Source organism: Cervus canadensis, chromosome 28, assembly GCF_019320065.1.
Source record: "Cervus canadensis isolate Bull #8, Minnesota chromosome 28, ASM1932006v1, whole genome shotgun sequence".
In the NCBI taxonomy this organism is placed as follows: Eukaryota; Metazoa; Chordata; class Mammalia; order Artiodactyla; family Cervidae; genus Cervus; species Cervus canadensis.
Genome location: NC_057413.1, coordinates 15,562,323 through 15,581,227, shown reverse-complemented (window position 1 = coordinate 15,581,227; position 18,905 = coordinate 15,562,323). Strand labels below are relative to the sequence as shown.

At 41.0% G+C, this 18,905-nt stretch overlaps 1 protein-coding gene across 17 annotated transcripts in view; it reads right to left on the bottom strand.

Annotated features, from left to right (window-relative positions):
• LOC122429059 overlaps positions 1 to 18,905 on the bottom strand; it is a 775,926-nt gene that overhangs the window by 436,749 nt on the left and 320,272 nt on the right. Inside the window, exon 6 of one of the 17 annotated variants that reach the window (XR_006265906.1) lies at positions 3,480 to 5,751. The exons of the other annotated variants lie outside the window; for them this stretch is intronic. The gene's annotated coding sequence lies outside the window, so the exon portion shown is untranslated. The remainder of the gene's footprint in view (positions 1 to 3,479; positions 5,752 to 18,905) is intronic. 17 annotated transcript variants of the gene reach the window in all.

Genomic DNA, 18,905 nt, shown 5'->3' with positions numbered 1-18,905 from the left:
TGAGAAAACAGACATTTTATAACAGATTATATCTTAGTATTTACTTATATTTAGTAAAAAGTGGGCTCAGTAACCTGACTACCCCTAGCATCTTTTCTCTCATGAAAACTTTCAGTTTAGAACTTCTGGTTGCTGGGAGGAAGGGATAGTTAGGGACTTAGGGATGGCCAGGTGCACACTACTGTATTTAAAACAGGTAACCAGCAAGGACCTACTCTATAGCACAGAGACCTCTGCTCAGTGCCATGTAGCCGCCTGGAAGGGAGCACGGTTTGGGGGAGAATGGATGCATGTGTATGGATGGCTCAGTCCCTTCACTGTTCATCTGAAACTATCGTACATTGTTAACTGGCTATACCCCGACGCAAAATAAAAAGTTCAAAAAAAAGAAAACTTTCAGTTTGGAAAAAAGGTCAGTTGACTCTGAGATTGGGGAGTGGCCACAGGGTTTCAAAGAAAAGCAGGTTCCCTGCCTGCTTCCCATTTTATCCGATGGGCTCTGGGTGTTTGGACTCGGACAGTCATGCCTCAACACAAGAGGACAGGTGGATCAGAGGCCCCTTCGATTTAATACTAACTTCGTTGTTGGAAACTTTGGATTTTAAGGAATTAGATTTCAGTACCTTCACCCCTAAAACAAGATCTTTCCTACCCTTGGAAGCTAGAACAGAAAAATTACCTTCTGCCCTAACACTCCATTATGAAAACTTTCATACATGCAGAAAAGTTGAGAAAATTATGCAATCAAACCCATTTCCACTCCACCTAGATTTGAGAGCTAGATTTCTATCCCTTTATCTTTTAATCAGTTTCTTTTTAATCCACTTCAAAGTTAGTTGCAAATGTCAATACACTTTACCCCTAAACACCTGAGCATGCGTGAGATAAGACTTCAAAATCTTTATGTTTTAAAACATATCATGAGATACAGGAACTTAAATATACCATCCAATAAGCTTTGACAACTGCACACACTTCCATCATGGTCAAGAACATGCCATCAACCCACAAATTTCTCTCACATCTCTTCCTGATTAGTCCCTGCTCTTACCGTCCTGTTCTGATCATTTTCATCATAAATTAGTTGTGTCTACTTATTGCATGCAAATCACTCAGTCATGTCTGACTCTTTACGATCCCATAGACTGGAGTCCGTGGAGTTCTCCAGGCCAGAATACTGGAAAGGGTAGCCTCTCCCTTCTCCAGGGCATCTTCCCATGCCAGGGATCAAACCCAGCTCTCCCACATTGCAGGCAGATTCTTTACTAGCTGAGCCACAAGGGAAGCTCAAGAATACTGGAGTGGGTAGCCTCTCCCTTTATCCAGCAGATCTTCCTGACCCAGGAATCGAATCTGGGTCTCCTGCATTGCAGCGGGATTCTTTACCAACTGAGCTATCAGGGACTTTACATAAATGGAACCACAAAGTAGGCACCCTCTCCTGTAAGGTTTTTCACTCAGAATAAAGGTTTTTAGAATTCATCTATCCAGTTGCATGAGTCAGTAGTTTGTTCTTTTTTAAGGGCAGTAAGTATTCCACTTATAAAATTCGCAATTTATCCACAACCCTCTTTTCTTATTGAAGAAGAGTTAATTTACAAAGTTGAACTCGTTTCAAGCATACAGCAAAGGGATTCAGTTATACATTATAAATATACATATTACTTTTCAGACTCTTTTCGATTATAGCTTGTTACAAGATATTGAATATAGTTTCCTGTGCTCTATAGTGGGACCTTGTTATTTTTTTTATATAGTAGTTCATACCTGTTAATCCCAGACTCCTGATTTATCTCTCCCCATCCCCTTCTCTGTTTGGTAATCATATGGTATTTTCTTCATTGAAACCTACCAAATATGCAAAAAGGAGCTAGCTAGCTTCCCAGTGTTTCTTTTAGCAACTAAATTTCAGCCATTCAGTTTTCTCATTCATCTTATAAAAGTGAATTAAGAAGGCTGCTAGTTTCTCAGCACAGAGCTAGGGAAAAAATTAGGTTGACAGGGTTCATTTTTGACAGTATATCCAGCTGTTCATAGCCTTTCATTTTTTCCATGAACTTAACCGGTATCCCTATATGTAAAGTTTCTAACACTTCCAGCTAGGGAATACTTCACAGAAGAAAAATGCTTTCCTTGGAGTTTACAATTGCCATTTGGTCTAATTTTTCAGCAAGGGTTTGTCTAGTTAGATTATGAGATTTTTCCTGGAGAGCAACAGCAAGAGAGTGTCTCCCATGCTGTCAGAAAGGGAGAGTTATATTTTTGTTCCTTGGAAGAAACATATAATGTAATGGGCAAAATGTCAAGTGGGTGGGGATCCATTAGCCCATATAAACCTCCAGAGAGCTCTCTAAGAAAAAGGAATTCTGAGTAAGTCACTGCACCAGCACATTTGGTTTCAAAAACTTATCCAAGAAGGCAAGGGGCTGGTTTTCACAGAGGTTCCTATCCAGACAGCAAGTGATTGTGAGGGTCTGAGGGCTGACCAAAGCAAGGAATTATTTAGGGGAAACTGAGTTTCAGACACTGGAAAGACAAATTGTAAGAAATGAGCCCAGAAGAGGGTCAAGGCAGGATCAATACTAGGGCTGCCAAAATGTACGTGAGGTTCAGAGAGTGAGCACAGGAACAAGGAAAGAACACTCTGGATGGTTTCTGCAAGGCTTCCCGCCTGGATTTCTCATCTATCAGATGGGTGTGTCCATGGGAAGTGTAAGAATGGCTTTAAAAGCTAAAAGCCAGACTTAGGTCAAGATCAAATTTTACCTAGGAATTTGACACTAGACCAACTATCTTGCCATGTTAACATTCTACCTTTTTATTAGTTTAGTACATATTTCTTGAGCCACTCAAAGCCTCTTTTCTATAGATGACCTCTATTTTAGCTAAGTCTGATATTTCAAAAAATCTAGGGGCTTCTCGGGCTTCCGTGGTCGCTCAGATGGCAAAGAATCCACGTGCAATGCAGGAGACCTGGGTTCTATCCCTGGGTTGGGAAGATCCCCTGGAGGAGGGCATAGCAACCCACTCCAGTATTCTTGCCTGGAAAATCCTCACGGACAGAGAAGCCTGGTAGGCTACAGTCCATGGGGTTACAAAGATTCGGATACGACTGAGCGATTAAGCACAGCACACGACATAGGGGCTTCTCTGGTGGCCCAGTGGTAAAGAATCCGGCTGCCAATGCAGGACATGTAGGTTCAATCCCTGGTCCAGGAAGATTCCACATGCCACAGAGTAGTTACGCCCACATGCCACAACCACTGAGCCTGCACTCCAGAGCCGGGGAGCCATAACTACTGAGCCTGAGCACCCGAGAGCCCACGCTCCACAGCAAGAGGAGCCACGGCAATGAGAAGCCCACACGCCAAGACCAGAGGGCAGCCCCAGCTCGCCACAACTAGAGAAAGCCCACACAGGAACGGAGACCCAGCAGAGCAAGAAATAAACAAAGATTCTTTTTAAAAATCTATACTTACCAACTACTAGGCTAAGAATGCCCCAATATATGTCTGGAGGACTGCCTTATTTTTCAAACTCAAAGCTTTTAACATGAGTTGATTTGAAGAGTACCTTTCAGGGATCCATGCGTCATGCGTGTTATTTGTTCCATGTGGTGACTGAGAACAGGAACTGGGAAGTTGTGTGGGCTCAGAGCCGGGCTCCACCAGCTATAAGCTGTGTAATCTTGGGCAAGTTATGAAACCTTTATGGAATCAGTTACCCAAGAGCAACACCTACCTCACATGGTTGTTCTGAGAATGAGTTTGACAGAAAGCACTTTAAAACCACACCTGGCCTGAGGAGGTGCGATCTAAGTGTCAGTTATTGCTGCTATTACACGATGAGAATATAAGTACTGGGTGATTTTTTCCTCCTTTTCACTGAATTCAAAAATGTTCTATTTTAAGAATTCTTCCCTGGAGAAGGAAATGGCAACCCACTCCAGTATTCTTGCCTGGAGAATCCCATGGACGGAGGAGCCTGGTGGGCTACAGTCCACGGGGTCGCAAAGAGTCGGATATGACTGAGCGACTTCACTTTCACTTTTACTTTCAACCCTCAGCTGAGAAGACTTTCAGCTCTAGTGTTTGCTATTGATTGTTTTCTTGAGTTCTCAAAGACCTGTGACCATATTTTTTTTAAGTTGCCTGTTTTCTAATTGCATCACTTTACACACTGTTGTCTAATAATATGTGGTATTTAGAATGCCTTCTTAATTATTTTGAGCAGCCATTGCCTGTATTTTCTTAGCACCTCCTTGGTTTTCTTATGTGAACTCATCTGACAGGGAAATGCAGCTTTTTTGTTTGCCCTCTCTGCATACTGGACCGTCTGAGTCAGTGTTCTAACTAATCCCTGATGGTCTCTGAGCTACTGTTCTACCAGACTCAGTAGTTATGTGCTTCAGGAATTTTTCGGTAGAATTGGTCCTATTAGGAGACTCTTGGAGACCTTTGTTATCTTAAAAGCTGGTCCCTTCGCTGAGGCTCTTAATTTTTTGAAAACTTGATTCTATTTCAGCTGAAAATTGGCAAGGCTATTCAAAAAATTGATGGAAGCCATTTAAGAAATTGAAAAGTAATTGCAAACAACATTGGGTAGTTGTGACTTTCAGTTCTGTATCAGTTGAATTTTTGTGCTCTTTTCCCTGTGTACGTGGTGGTTCTATTTTTCTCCAATAAAACTTTTTATTAAAAAAAAAAAATTCCTCCCTCTCCAAAAAAAAAAAAAAAAAAAAGCCCCAACAAAAAACAGGTGGCCTCATCCATTTCAATATCTGCCAAACTCTTAAAGACATTGCAATTACTTGGCTTAAGGTCAAATTTAATGACTAAAACTGTATCTACAAATCCACAAACCCTGGGAAAAGGAATGGCCCTTTTTATAACTCAAAGTTCCTATTTCAATTGCCTGGTTGTGCCTGAAAATAACTAACTGAGCAAGACAGAACTGTCTATGTGTGTACTTCAAAGATACCCAGGCCTTACCCCCTGAAGAATAAGATGTGGCTACAGAAACTGATAAACTCAAATTTCCCCAGCCCGTCCCATCCATCAGATTCCACGGCCACCTCTCTCTGTGACAGCCCCTGCGCGCCCACAGGGCCCTCCCACGAAGGCTCGGGAGCCCTCAAGGTGATGAAGCCAAGATGGCGGCCTCTGGCAAAGACAGGAAGGAAGCGGCTTTCCCCGGCGCCCGGAGCTACAGGGGGAGCCCGCCTTGCTGCTACAACATTCTCACTGTCTCAGTTTCAGCCAAACAGTGATGTATGTTTATATTAATATTTATAGGCTTTCTGCTGTTTCCCCAAATTCTGTGTTCTCATATGGCCATTAAAAATGATTTTACCAATACCATATGTAAAATGATAGCCAATGGGAATCAGCTATATGACTCAGGAGACTCAAACAGGGGCTCTGTGACAGGCTGAAGGGTGGGAGGCGGGAGGGAGCTTTGGGAGGGAGGGGACATGGGTGTACTTAAGGCTGATTCTTGTTGATATACAGCAGAAAGCCACAAAATTCTATAAAGCAATTATCCTTCAATTAAAAAAATGAAATGGCAAAAAAAAAAAAAAAAACAATTTTACCATTCAGGTGTTTCTGCAGCCTATATAAACTTTGATCCTTATGCAGATTCCAGATACACATGTCACAGGGGATCAGCTACAGGTAAGAAAACGTGTACATATTTCAACTGTGTGCTGCGGACAGTGACTGCAGCCATGAAATTAGAAGACACTTACTCCTACAAAAAGTTAGAAAAAAAAAATAATAAGACAAAGAATTGGGAAGCTGGTTTGGTAAAATTAAAAGGCTTTGAACCATTAAAGACATCAGAGGTGATGTGACAGACACACCCTAATAAAGAGACATCCACCGATAGCTTCGCTCCTACCCTCGCCTTAGCCATTTGTCTTTCTTTCTTTTTTTTTTTTAATTAAATGGCAACCAAAGTAAATGAATGTGTAGACACCAACAGAAGTAACCTGATCAAGATCCAGATGCCAGGGCTGCTGACAGAGCGGACAGACAGCCAGGCATGAAATGAGCTTTCCATTCAGTTTTAACTGTGCAGAATGCTCCCAGGACGATCCTTCGACCAGCTTCCTTCCCCTGCTTCACTTCCCAGGGCTAATATTTAGACATATGCTTCTGGGAGAACAGAGAGGTCCACTTTTCTGCTGAATAGTTCCTTATCATCATTTAAGCCCACTTGAAGAGCCAAGCAATAAATCACTGTCGTTTATTACCATTAATCAGGATAAAAAGCAATCATGTAATTTTTCAACAACGTCCTGCAAATACTGTGACATAAAGTGACATGGAGAAAAGGAACATGTTTATACAAAGTTAGCGGTCCTACTGATTGCTTCAATCATAGACATACAAAGATATTAGTAGAGACTTCCCACTTTATAGGGTACCTGGATAATGCTTTCTTTAAAAACTTGAACTGAATTAAACTTGTCTCCATGATTCTTACTGCCTATATCACATGTCCTTCTACCAGATGATGCTCAAAGATCTGACAGTATTATACCCAAGACTATATTCCTTCATCTTGGGCTCTGACCATCACCAGAGTTTATATGTTAATCACCTCTAAGCGGAAGGTAATTTCCTTACGTTAAAGAAAGAACGCTATTTTATCAATTAAATGTGAAACTTGGTATGATAACAAGGTAAGTAATAGAGCATAATAAGCAACCAGCAATACTTAACAACAGAGTAAGTATCTTACATCTGTAGGTGCAGCCTCATTTCCCATCATAAATGTAGCATGCGGGGATCAAACCTGCGCGTCCTATTCAATTAGCTTTACTCTAATTATTATAAGCATCGATAGTTTCAGAATCAGTATACCCAATAAGTAAAATGTTTCATTGTGAAGAAACTGACAAACACTGCCTAATTCCAACTGGTACAGTATTTCCTGAGTTTACTTGAGCCAAAATATACAGATAGCCAAATTTCAAAACAAAACACCTGGGTAGAAAACATATAGAAAATTTTCAAACACAAGTTGGACCAAGTATATTCTTAAATCAACACTGTAGGTAAGACTAAAGTAGAAGAGAGAGAGAAGATAAGATAGAAGAGGAGGAGGAAAAGCAAATATCTTTTGCATATAAGAATACTATGACTTATACATGTCAATTAATGATAAAAAGTAGCATAACAGCAACTAAATATTCACTTAATAAAATGCCATTTTTCATGCATAATAAGTTATTCAGTTTTTTTAAAAAATTACAACACCCTTTGTTAAGATTTTGATAAATTTCATCTGTGACAGATGATAAACGGCCCTATGAAAGGAATATGAACATACATAACAAAAGCAGTAGTCTCCAACAATTTGACTTTCTGTATCTCTCAAAAAATGAAAAAAAATTCAGAACACAGAAAAAGGCTTTGTGTAAAAAATGTTCATCCTCATTTAAAAAACAAACTTTTCTGTTTTGAAACTCCATACTGCATAATTCAGTGTGTGCGTGTTTTATTCTTCAAATACTTTGGCTTTTTGTCTCTTCTGTCAGCTGGACCATAAATTCTTTGAGGGCAGCAACTGTGTGCTTTTTTAATCCCTCATTCTGTATATTGCTGCTGTTCAGTATGCATTACTAATAATGCAAAAGTCAAATCAGATGGACAATGAGCAACTGATATTTTTTTCCTAAGTGGTCAGATTATGAAACTGAAGGGTAATTCTAGATGTCTCTCCAAATACCCATAGGGGATTTTGACTTTATAATGTAGATCTTTAAAATAGATGAATTCCTGGCAGAATTGCTAGTGCTTTCCACCACTGTTCTAATGAATTTCAAAATACATGCCACAAAAATAAAAACAAGAAATGAAAAATATCATGGCTAAGACTCACCAAGGAAAGGATTAGGAAATAGAGTCAAAATCTCCCACAACATAAGGAAAATGTGAAGGAAAGATAATATGAAGAGGATCAAAGTTGGTTTCCCAGCTGGCGCTAGTGGTAAAGAATCTGCCTGCCAATGCAGGAGACACACGAGATGAGTGAGGGTTTGAGCCCTGGGTCAGGAAGGTCCCCTAGAGAAGGAAATGGCAGTTCACTCCAGTATTCTTGCCTGGAAAATCCCACAGACAGAGGAGCCTGATGGGCTACAGTCCACGGGGTGGCAAAGAGTCGGACATGACTGGGCACACATACATAAGGATCGGGTAAGGGGATCCAACATCTGACTGACAGGAATTCCACTAAGAAACAGCAGAAAAACCCTAAGGAAAATACATCAAAATAACAAGAGAAAATGACCCAGGGCCAATAGGAGATGCTGTTTCCAGAATAATCCAAGTTCTAAACTCAGAATTAGTAAGACCTGAACATCACTATAGAATCTGGAAATCAAACTTAAAAGAGATCCCAAAAGTTTAATGGAAAAGCTATACTGAATCTAGAAAAACATCCAATTTTTTTTAAAAGCTTGTATTTCTTCTCCCAGAAAATACAGAGATCAAATACTTTAGGGTTAACAAATTGTATAATAAGGTTAGAGGTCACATTTGAAGCAAATAATTTTGTATGGTTTCAATTAACAGATATAATTAAATAAGGAGTCTTCATTTGACCCCTTTCATAGATAGGCACAGGAGTGATGAAATTGGAAAAGAATGTAATCAGAGCATCTTACTTAGTCTATAGTAGACATTTGACAGGTACATAGAAACTCTAAAGATTGGTTCTCAATTCTTTAGTATCAATCTGAATATGTAACATGAGTGACTTTGTAAAAGTTACAGAACTGTTAACTTTAGCAATGTGAAAATACATATACAATTTATACATGTTGGAAAGAAGAATACAGAGTTATGATAAAGGATAAGGTGCCTATATCTTCATCTCATCAAGAAGATTTTTAAATCTGCTACTGTAAAGTTATCCAAATAAACCAGAAGTTGAGGTTGTTTTGTTTTTAAGTGATACACACATTAAAAATTTTGTATTGAGGAAAATTATGACATGGAAGCATTTGTTGAATGAAACTGGTATTGGGATTATGCTTGATTTTCTTCCTTGTTTTACATTTGACTCAAATGATATTCAGTTCAGATCAGTTCAGTCACTCAGTCGTGTCCGACTCTTTGCGACCCCATGAATCACAGCACGCCAGGCCTCCCTGTCCATCACAAACTCCCGGAGTTTACTCAAACTCATGCCCATCGAGTTGGTGATGCCATCCAGCCATCTCATCCTCTGTCGTCCCCTTCTTCCCCTGCCCCCAAGCCCTCCCAGCATTAGGGTCTTTCCCAATGAGTCAACTCTTCGCATGAGGTGGCCAAAGTACTGGAGTTTCAGCTTCAGCATCAGTCCTTCCAATGAACACCCAGGACTGATCTCCTTTAGGATGGACTGGTTGGACCTTCTTGCAGTCCAAGGGACTCTCAAGAGTCTTCTCCAACACCACAGTTCAAAAGCATCAATTTTTCGGTGCTCAGCTTTCTTCACAGTCCAACTCTCACATCCATACATGACCACTGGAAAAACCATAGCCTTGACCAGACGGACCTTTGTTGGCAAAGTAATGTCTCTGCTTTTTAATATGCTATCTAGGTTGGTCATAACTTTCCTTCCAAGGAGTAAGCGTCTTTTAGTTTCATGGCTGCAGTCACCATCCGCAGTGATTTTGGAGCCCAAAAAAATAAAGTCTGACACTGTTTCCACTGTCTCCCCATCTATGTCTCCCCATGAGGTGATGGGACCAGATGCCATGATCTTAGTTTTCTGAATGTTAAGCTTTAAGCCAACTTTTTCACTCTCCTTGATATTAGCAACTGACAATTAAAAATCAAAGGAAAAAAAAAACATGCAGTATGTTAGCTTAGTTTCTAGGAGGCATTTTCAGAAACACACGAAATATCACTTGAGGATACGCTGTGCAGGAGACAAACTGTGGCATTTGATTTGCAAGCCAGGTAATGACATTTTCATCCTAACAGTATATCCTACAAGTGATTTCTAAGGATGATGAAGGCCCATTTTGACACGAGCTTGTCCTGAGAGTACCTCTGTACTCAAGATGTACTTTCTCATTTCAGATTAATAGGAAACTATTAAGGGGACTCTGCCAGAGGGTCCCTTTCAAAATGCTGCCTTTGCTGGAAACAGAACAGTTTCCACTTAATACTGTCTGGTCAGCTGAAAGAGCTGGTAACCCCATTTCCTTTCAAGTTCTTTTGTTCCTCAATACTCAACAGTCGTCCTCTACTTCCATCGACCTATACATGAGTAGGACTTCTCTTCAAGAGCCTCAGGCCACCTTACACATACCATCCTGATTGACCTTGTGTGAAGAAATCATTTTGCAATGCCATGAAGGCTGGAAAGGGTAGCACCAATAAATTGATTTTCAGGTGGATAACCAGTCACAGGTGTTTATAGTGACATGAGCACAGTGAAGCAGGGCCAAAATTCTACCTTCTAATTTCTACATTGCTTTTTTTTTTGAGCCACAGCAACATTATCTCATGGCATTTTAATGATATTTGTGTACAAGTTCACAAATTAGGCCAGAACAGTTTATATAACCATGGTTGTATGGATTGTATGGTTGTATGGAGTACATGGTTATAGTGGATTTCTAGTCTGTAGGTAGTTTAACTCAACCTATTATAAAAATTGAAAAACTTCAGATCCAAGTTTAAATATCAATTTGTGTGTGTATATATCTTCCACTTGGTTTCTCTCAAAAGAAAACTCGATGATTTTTCATGAAGAATTCAAGTGAAGCAGCTTTTACATTAACACTGAAAAGAAAACTAAGAGAAAAGAGGGATTAGAGCAATCATCATACTGCAAAAACTGTTTCTCTAAAGTTTTCTCCATAAACTTCCTGGGTATGCCATGACCTCATTAACACATGAGGAAAGTAAACTTACACAGGATCAGGAAAAGAGGAAACTTTTAGTAATGAAAGTACAAGTAATTGAAAATAACTCTATATTCAGGTTTTCAGGGTTTACTGAGTATTTGCCCTTCTGAAGAGTCTGATGATTACCAAAAAAAACCCAAATGCAGGATGGGATATTCCTCCAGGGGACAAGTTAATTGTAAAGAGAACTGCAAGGTTGGGAAGAACACGAGGGGGCTGAGAAAGGACCTCTAAGGACACGTTCTCACTAATGAAGCCTGAAGTCATCCTGAGTGGTCGCCCTAGCTGTCCCCGCCCCTCCAAGAAGAGTTAGGAGCACCCCAGGGGAGTGGGTCTTCCAGGTCAGAAAAGCCAACCTGCCCAGCAGAAAGTCCAGCCTGGGAACTATCCCCAGAAGAAGTGGGCTTGGCTCACACTTCCTACCAGCAGGCAGACGGGAAGCGTTCTCAGCCTGACAAAGAGGCAAGCAGAAGCCAAGGCTAAAAGTAGACTGCATTTCTGAGGTCCTAACATTGAAAGAGCGGAAACCATATGGGAATTTATTATTCAACTGAAACCTTCAGGTGGCTTTAAATTAAAAGGAACATTGTCAACCACATCCCTGGGCCCTTTTTTTTTTTTTCCCTTCTCCAGCCCCTCCTCCTCTTTTCAAATTTTATAAGCTCTGTGATTTACCAGTGGAAATCCCCTGAATATAAATTAAGCATTATGTCCACCCAAGAAATTCTTCCTGGCACTCAACCAGTAGTTTGGCTTTAAAATCTCTCATGTGACTCTTGGGAGGGTAAGCTAATGTGCTTGTGTGTATGTGTGTATTTGTATACACACACTGATTTTTCCTTTTTTTAGAATTACTCTCCATTGTGTGAAGACCTTTGTTGAGAAGCAGGCACGCAGGTGAGACAGGATGCAATCTCCATGAAGAACTATTAACAACCTACTGAAGCGCAGGTCACAGCTCTCAGTTAAACTGCCCACCCAGGTCCTGCGTTACAGTAACCACTATGTGTGCAGACTTCCTACCCTGCTGCCGTCACAGCTGTGAATATCCCCTCAACAGCTCAAACATCTAGGCCTTAATTCTGGCGACTCTAAAGAGATCAGAACGTCGACTGCATTAGTCAGGATAGGCTGATAATATCACAGGAACACACCATCCCACATTCTACTGCCATGTAATAATGGAAGTTTGCTTCTTGCTCACACAACATGCCTGACCTAGGTCAGGGGGTCTTTCCATCAGACCCCTCCAAAATGGAACTGTGCAGGTTCCTATAAGGTAGGTAGAAAAGGATAAAAGCAAACCCCATGGTGACTTTTCAGCTTCATCCGAGAAGTCACAGAGCAACCCTGATGACCACAAAAGTCCTGCAGAGTCTTAAAAGAAAAATAAAAATCATTAGAAATCTCCTACAGCCCCTAAAGGTTATCACTTGATACGTGAAGTAGATCCTATCTTATCTTTACTTATATTCCCAGCCTCCAGGACAGGGAACTCACTGTTTGCTTGAAAAAACAATACGAGCAAGACTATAAACAATATAACATCATAGTTTACACTCCTTTAGACACTCAACATTAATTTGGCAGATTTAAATAAAAAAATTTCTCTCTACTGTGAATAACAAAAACAGAATAAATGAATGATGCCATGAATGTTCTTCAAGGGCATGCTGGGTTCCCTCTAGGACAGGAAAGGCATTCTCAGTCTCAACTAAGCATGTTAAAGCCAAAATTCACAAAGGAAAATGGAAAACAATTTGCTTGCTAGTCATTTACAGAATACCAAGTGAAGGGTTCACCATCTACCCTTAATGTAGATGTAAATCTTCTCCCCATGAAGAACACAGGGAAAGAGGATTCCGTTTTAACACGAATGTGTCTCTCTTCACTTAGTACATACACACCAGTAAAAGAATGTCTGCATAAATCTTGCTTTCCCAAGAAACAGTCCCAAAAAATGTGCTATCTAAGAGAGAAGCTGAAGGTCAAATGGGAAAGAATACATAGAAGAGGAACCTTATTTTCTCTAGCTCAGAAAATACTTTCCTAGCATTCCTTTTCTGGTACATTAACCCTGCCCTACACCCTGAACTTTAAAATGGGGAGGAGTGAAAGAAATTTATTGGAAGGAGACTTGGGAGGCTTTAAGTAGTGTTCGAATACTACTTACTGTTTACTAGATACATGGAGAGACTTAAATAAAAAATTCATGCCAAACACTATCTGTACAAGAGACCAGCTGTTCTTATTTATTCCAACAGACACAGTTACACAGGACTCCAAGCTCTATTATCCAGGCTCAGCAAATACCTCTAGCAACAACTGCAAGGGTTTTGAAGCGTCTCAGGTCATAGAAAAAGGCCCTCACTTTATAGAGAAGTGCTGAAGACAGTTTTTATCTGAGAACTCACAATTCTACCTAAAAGCGATCAAATTTGACCATGGGGAGGGGGGGGGGGTCACACCATGATGTAGGCACAGCTCCTAAATTACTTTCCATTTTTCTTTCATGCCCAAGACTTGTCAGCCACCCCCACCCCCTGCACTGTCGTCTCCATGCTCATCCTTGATGACTGATGCCAACCCTTGAAACAGGACCAGATGCTGATGGTCCCAATTCAGCAAAACCTTTCAGCAGCAATGCTCAAGTGACTTCTCATAATCCCCATCCTAGCGTGCCTTTGAGTACAGCCATCTCATTTGAGAAGTTTGTGAGCACTCTTCTTTTTACTTTCTGATCAACATCAATAGAGGACTGAGAACGGTATAACTACAAGGAAGATGCTGTAAAGATTTTTAAGTACTTAAGGGGGACTTCGAGAGCAAAAGCAACACTGACAGTCATATTTAAGGAGGGTTTTCTAAGCACGGTGCTCTGTGCTAAGAGCTTTATCATCTCATTTAAACCTTCAAACAACACTATGATCTATGCCTAGTGATGTGCTTCTACTAAAAATACGGAAAAGGGGGGAAAAAGCGGAACTTGACGATGGAAAAATCTGGCCAACATTATCTCTACCAGGTGATCAAGGTAAAGCTCAACAGTGACAAGCCATGTTGACAGTAGATGTGTTAGTCACTCAGTCATGTCTGACTGTGCGACCCCAAATCATGGTTCCCCTCTGCGGTCTTTCAAAAACCCACAGGCAGCCTAATTATGCAAAAACATCAGACAAATTCCAAAGGAGGCGCATTCTGCAATAGACTGACCTGCACTCCGTGAAACTGTTATGGTCATCAAAAACATGTCAGAGAAACGGTCATAGATCAAAGGTGTCTTAGACACGATGAACAAATGTAATGTGGTATCCAGGACGAGATCCAGGAACAGAGAAAGGACACCAGGGGAAAACTAGTGAAGTTCAAATAAACTGTAGAGTTTCGTTAATAATCAAGTACTACTGTTGGCTCCTTAGTTTTGACAAACACACCATTTAAAGTAACATGATCACATTAAGGGAAACTAGGTAAAGACTACAGGAATACTTTCTTCCTATCTTTGCAACTTTTCTGTTTATCTAAAACTATTCCAAAATAAAGTTTCTTTCAAAACCCTCTGAGGCTGATGCTCTTATCTCCTTTCCAGAGATGAGATATTATAGCTTAAATAGCTTCCCAAAGTTACAAGCTAAAAAGGAAAAAAAAAAAAACCAACTTGGCCAGATATGTTTACTCTCATTTAAACACCAGTGGATAAGGCAGTAACATAAGCCCTTGCATAAGAGCGATTAAGACGATTTTATGCCAGATACATGCTGAGAAACTTAAATTTATTTCACTTAAATTCCTCATAATACTGCACTTTTATTTCAGTACACCTTTTTAAATAAAGGAGGCATACAGTACTTTCTAAATATTTCGTTTTTATTTTTATCACAAGTTTCGATTACTCCATCAATGCTCTGTGATGATCACATTTAAGCAAAATTAGCTTACAGATTTTGCCAAATCTTTTCTTCTGCTGCTGCTGCTGATGTGCTCACTCATGGCTGACTCTTTGCGACCCCATGGACCGTGGCCCGCCAGGTTCCTCTGTCCATGGAATTTTCCAGGCAAGAATACTGGAGTGGGTTGCCATTTCCTTCTCCACTTCTTTTGCTACTGAAGTATAGCTGCTCTACAGTAGAAGTTACAGGTGTGTACAATGGACTGAGTCACCATTTGTAAAGGCTATACTGTTTATAATTATGATAAAGTATTGGCTCTATTCCCCATAGTGTATAATGCATACTACTTGTTTTTTAATAGATACCTCCTCCTCCTCTTCCTCCTCCAGCTCATCACCTCTTCCAACTCCTGGTCCTTGCTGTGGCCACGTCCAGCCGTTCAGACTGCTCCCTGCAGCCAGGAGCCCCCACCTCCGGCCACGGCAGCACGCCCTCCTCACCCACTGCGGGCATCAGGGTACGGGCAGGGGAGGGTGGTGTGGCTGCGGCTCCATCAGCCGTGGCAGCACTTGTGTCGCCTGTCCTTACTGCCAGGATTCCCTGCACCCAGAGGACCGACAGCAAGCGAGCTGAGACCACGGCTGGACAGCATGAGAATTTCACCCACCTGCCTGTGGAGCCCGGCAAGTGTGGAGGCGCAGGAGGTCGGTAGGGCCTGCGCCCTTGCAGTTTATTTTATACCGTAGTCTGTATCTCTTAATCGCCTATGCCTATACTACTCCTTCTTCCCCTAGCCCTACTGGTAACCACTACTTTGTTCTCTATATCTGTGAGTCTTGTTATCTTCACTACTTGGTGTACTTTTTAGATTCCCCATATAAAGGATGGAGCTTCCCAAGTGGCGCTAGTGGTAAAGAACCCGCCTGCCAGTGCAGGAGACGTAAGAGCCTTGGGTTTCATCCCTGGGTTGGGCTGATCCCTTGGAGAAGGGCCTGGCAACCCACTTCAGTATTCTTGCCTGGAGAATCCCATGGACAGAGGAGCCTGGTGGGCTACAGACCATGAGGTCACAAAGAGTTGGACATGATGAAGCAACTTAGCATGCACACACACACATGCTTATAAGGGACAGCACACAGTGCTGGCCGTTGTCTGCCTAGTTTCCCCAGCCTAATGCCCTACAAGTCCATCCATGTTGCTGCCAACGGCAACATTTCATTCTTTTTTATGCTGTATGTATTCTGAAACATTGTATGCATGTATGTATGCATTGTACAGCTATATGTATGCATTCAGCAACATTTCATCCTTTTTTTATGGATGTATGCATTCCATTGCATATATGACACATTTTCTTTATCCATTCATCTGTCCTTGGACACTTCAGTTCAGTTCAGTTCAGTTGCTTAGTCCTGTCTGACTCTTTAAGACCTCATGGACTACAGCAAGCCAGGCTTCCCTGTCCCTCTCGGAGCTTGCTCAAACTCATGTCCATTGAGTCAGTGATGCCATCCAACCACCTCCTCCTCTGTCATCCCCTTCTCCTTCCGCCTTCAATCTTTCCCAGCATCAGGGTCTTTTCAAATGAGTCAGCTCTTCACGTCAGGTGGCCAAAGTACTGGAGTTTCAGCTTCAACATCAGTCCTTCCAATGAATATTCAGGACTGCTTTCCTTTAGAATAGACTGGTTTGATTTCCTTGCAGTCCAGGGGACTCTCAAGAGTCTTCTGCAACACCACAGTTCAAAAGCATCAATTCTTCGGCACTCAGCTTTCTTTATGGTCCAACTCTCACATCCATACATGACTACTGGAAAAACCATAGCTTTGACTAGACAGACCTTTTGTTAGCAAAGTAATATCTCTGCTTTTTAATATGCTGTCTAGGTTGGTCATGACTTTTCTTCCAAGGAGCAAGTGTGTTTTAATTTCATGGCTGTAGTCACCATCTGCAGTGATTTTGGAGTACCCAAAAATAAAGTCTATCACTGTTTCCATTGTTTCCCCATCTATTTGCCATGAAGTGATTGGACCAGATGCCATGATCTTAGTTTCCTGAATGTTGAGCTTTAAGCCAACTTGGACACTTAAAGGTTGCTTCCATACCTCAACAATGGTAAATAATGCTGCTGTAAACACTGGAGTGCCTGTATCTTTTCATATTGGTGTTTTTGGTTGTTTTCTTCCGGATAATGTACCCAGGAGAGGAATTGCTGGATCATACATTAGTTCTATTTTTAGTTTTTTTTTGAGAAACCTCTGTGTTGTTTTCCACAAAGGCTGCACCAATTTACATTCCCAGTTAACAGTATATGAGGGTTCCCTTTTCTCCACATCTTTGTCAATATTTGTTATCTGAGTTATTTTTGATGACAGCCACCGTGACAGGTGGGAGGTGGTATCTCATTGTGATTTTGATTTGCATTTTCCTGATGGTTTCTTATTGAGCATCTTTTCATGTGCCTCTAGGCCATCTGCATTTCCTCTTTGGAAAAATGTCTGTTCAGTTCCTCTGCCCATTTTTTAATTGGGCTGTTTGGGATCTTTTCTTGATGTTGAATTGTAGGAGCTATTTATATATATTGAATATTAACCCTTTATCAGTCTTTTCGTTTGCAAATATTTTCTCCTGTTTCACTAGGCCACCTTTCTGTCTTGTCAACGGTTTCCTGTGCTGTGCAGAAAGCTTGTTGAGTTTGATTAGGTCCCATTTGTTTACTTTTGCTTTTATTTCCTTTGCTTTAGGAGATGGATCCAAAACAATATTGCTGAGATTTATGTCACACAGCGCTCTTCCTTGTTTTCCTCTAGAAATTTTAATCCTGATGCGCCAACATTCCATAAGAGAAGAGAGCACTGGCCAATGGCTATTTCACCCTATAGTGGCCTATCTTTCACCCGCTCTCACTTATGGCCGCCTTTGTCTTCCCTTCTGACTCTGGATGTTTCAGGGTTAGTGAGATCACCCTGCTGCTGTAACAGGATGAGGGGGTCAGAAACCCGGGTGCCCTTTGCAAGGAAATGACAGCATCAACATAAGGAAAGATTAGCATACACTTTGGATTTTTTCAGATCCTGAGAGATATAAGATCAGCTGTGGCTGCTCCAAAAACCAAAAAAAAAAAAAAAACCTCAATGCCTTCTGAATATAAATTCTAACAGTGTTATCTACTAAACCAGTGTTTCCCACAATGTGAAGCCAGCCTCGCTGGGAAAACTCCAACATCCTCCCAGGAAGGCTCAAGCAGTCCAAGACATATCCTTTTTTTTCCTTGGGATTTGCCAAAATCAGACAGTGGGATTCAACAAATATTTCTAAACACTGTACTTAATATATTGTTCCCTGTGAGAATATATAGTGGAAGTGGTCCAGCAAGTAAGAAAACAGGCTGCCTTCTGTGTGTGATTAGATTAGCCTGCCTAAAGACACAATTTGTACAATCTTGTTCTATTTACAAGTTTGTTTGTTTTAAGGCAAGTGATTCCTTCAATTATTGATTTTTATCACTCTGGGCTTGTCTGAAGAATCTCTCAAATGCCACCACAACACCTACCCTTTATACTTCAAACTATTCCCAAGGCAGTTAGTTAAGAACCCCACATCAGTTCTAACAAGAGAAGGGTAGAAAGAAAAATGAGGAAGTGATTATGACAAATTTTCCCACAGCAGTGGAGTAACTTATGGGGCTAGCTCTCCTGATTCACTGGACAATGGAAATAGAACCAAATCCAAAGTTTAATGTCTTCCCTTCACCAATGGGAAAGAAATGAACCAAGTTCAAGAAGCCATAATAATTCCCCCAGACACACACACACACACACACACACAGAGCAACTTGGCAAATTGGTATTCATCCAAAACAAACTCTTCTTCTCAAGAATCTTTGCTATTTTTATAGCTGAACTCATGAAAAAAATCTTTTTCATTCTGGAACCCTGGGTAATTCAAGCTAGAATTCTTAAATTTCTATTCTCATGCTAGTATGAGAGGCCAAAGTGTTGAGAAGCCATGAGGAAGTTTACACTTCCAGGACCATCACAGTGAGAAAGGAACGGGACATCAGAAGGAGCCTAGCCCCTGGGCAGACTCTGAGGGGCTCAAAG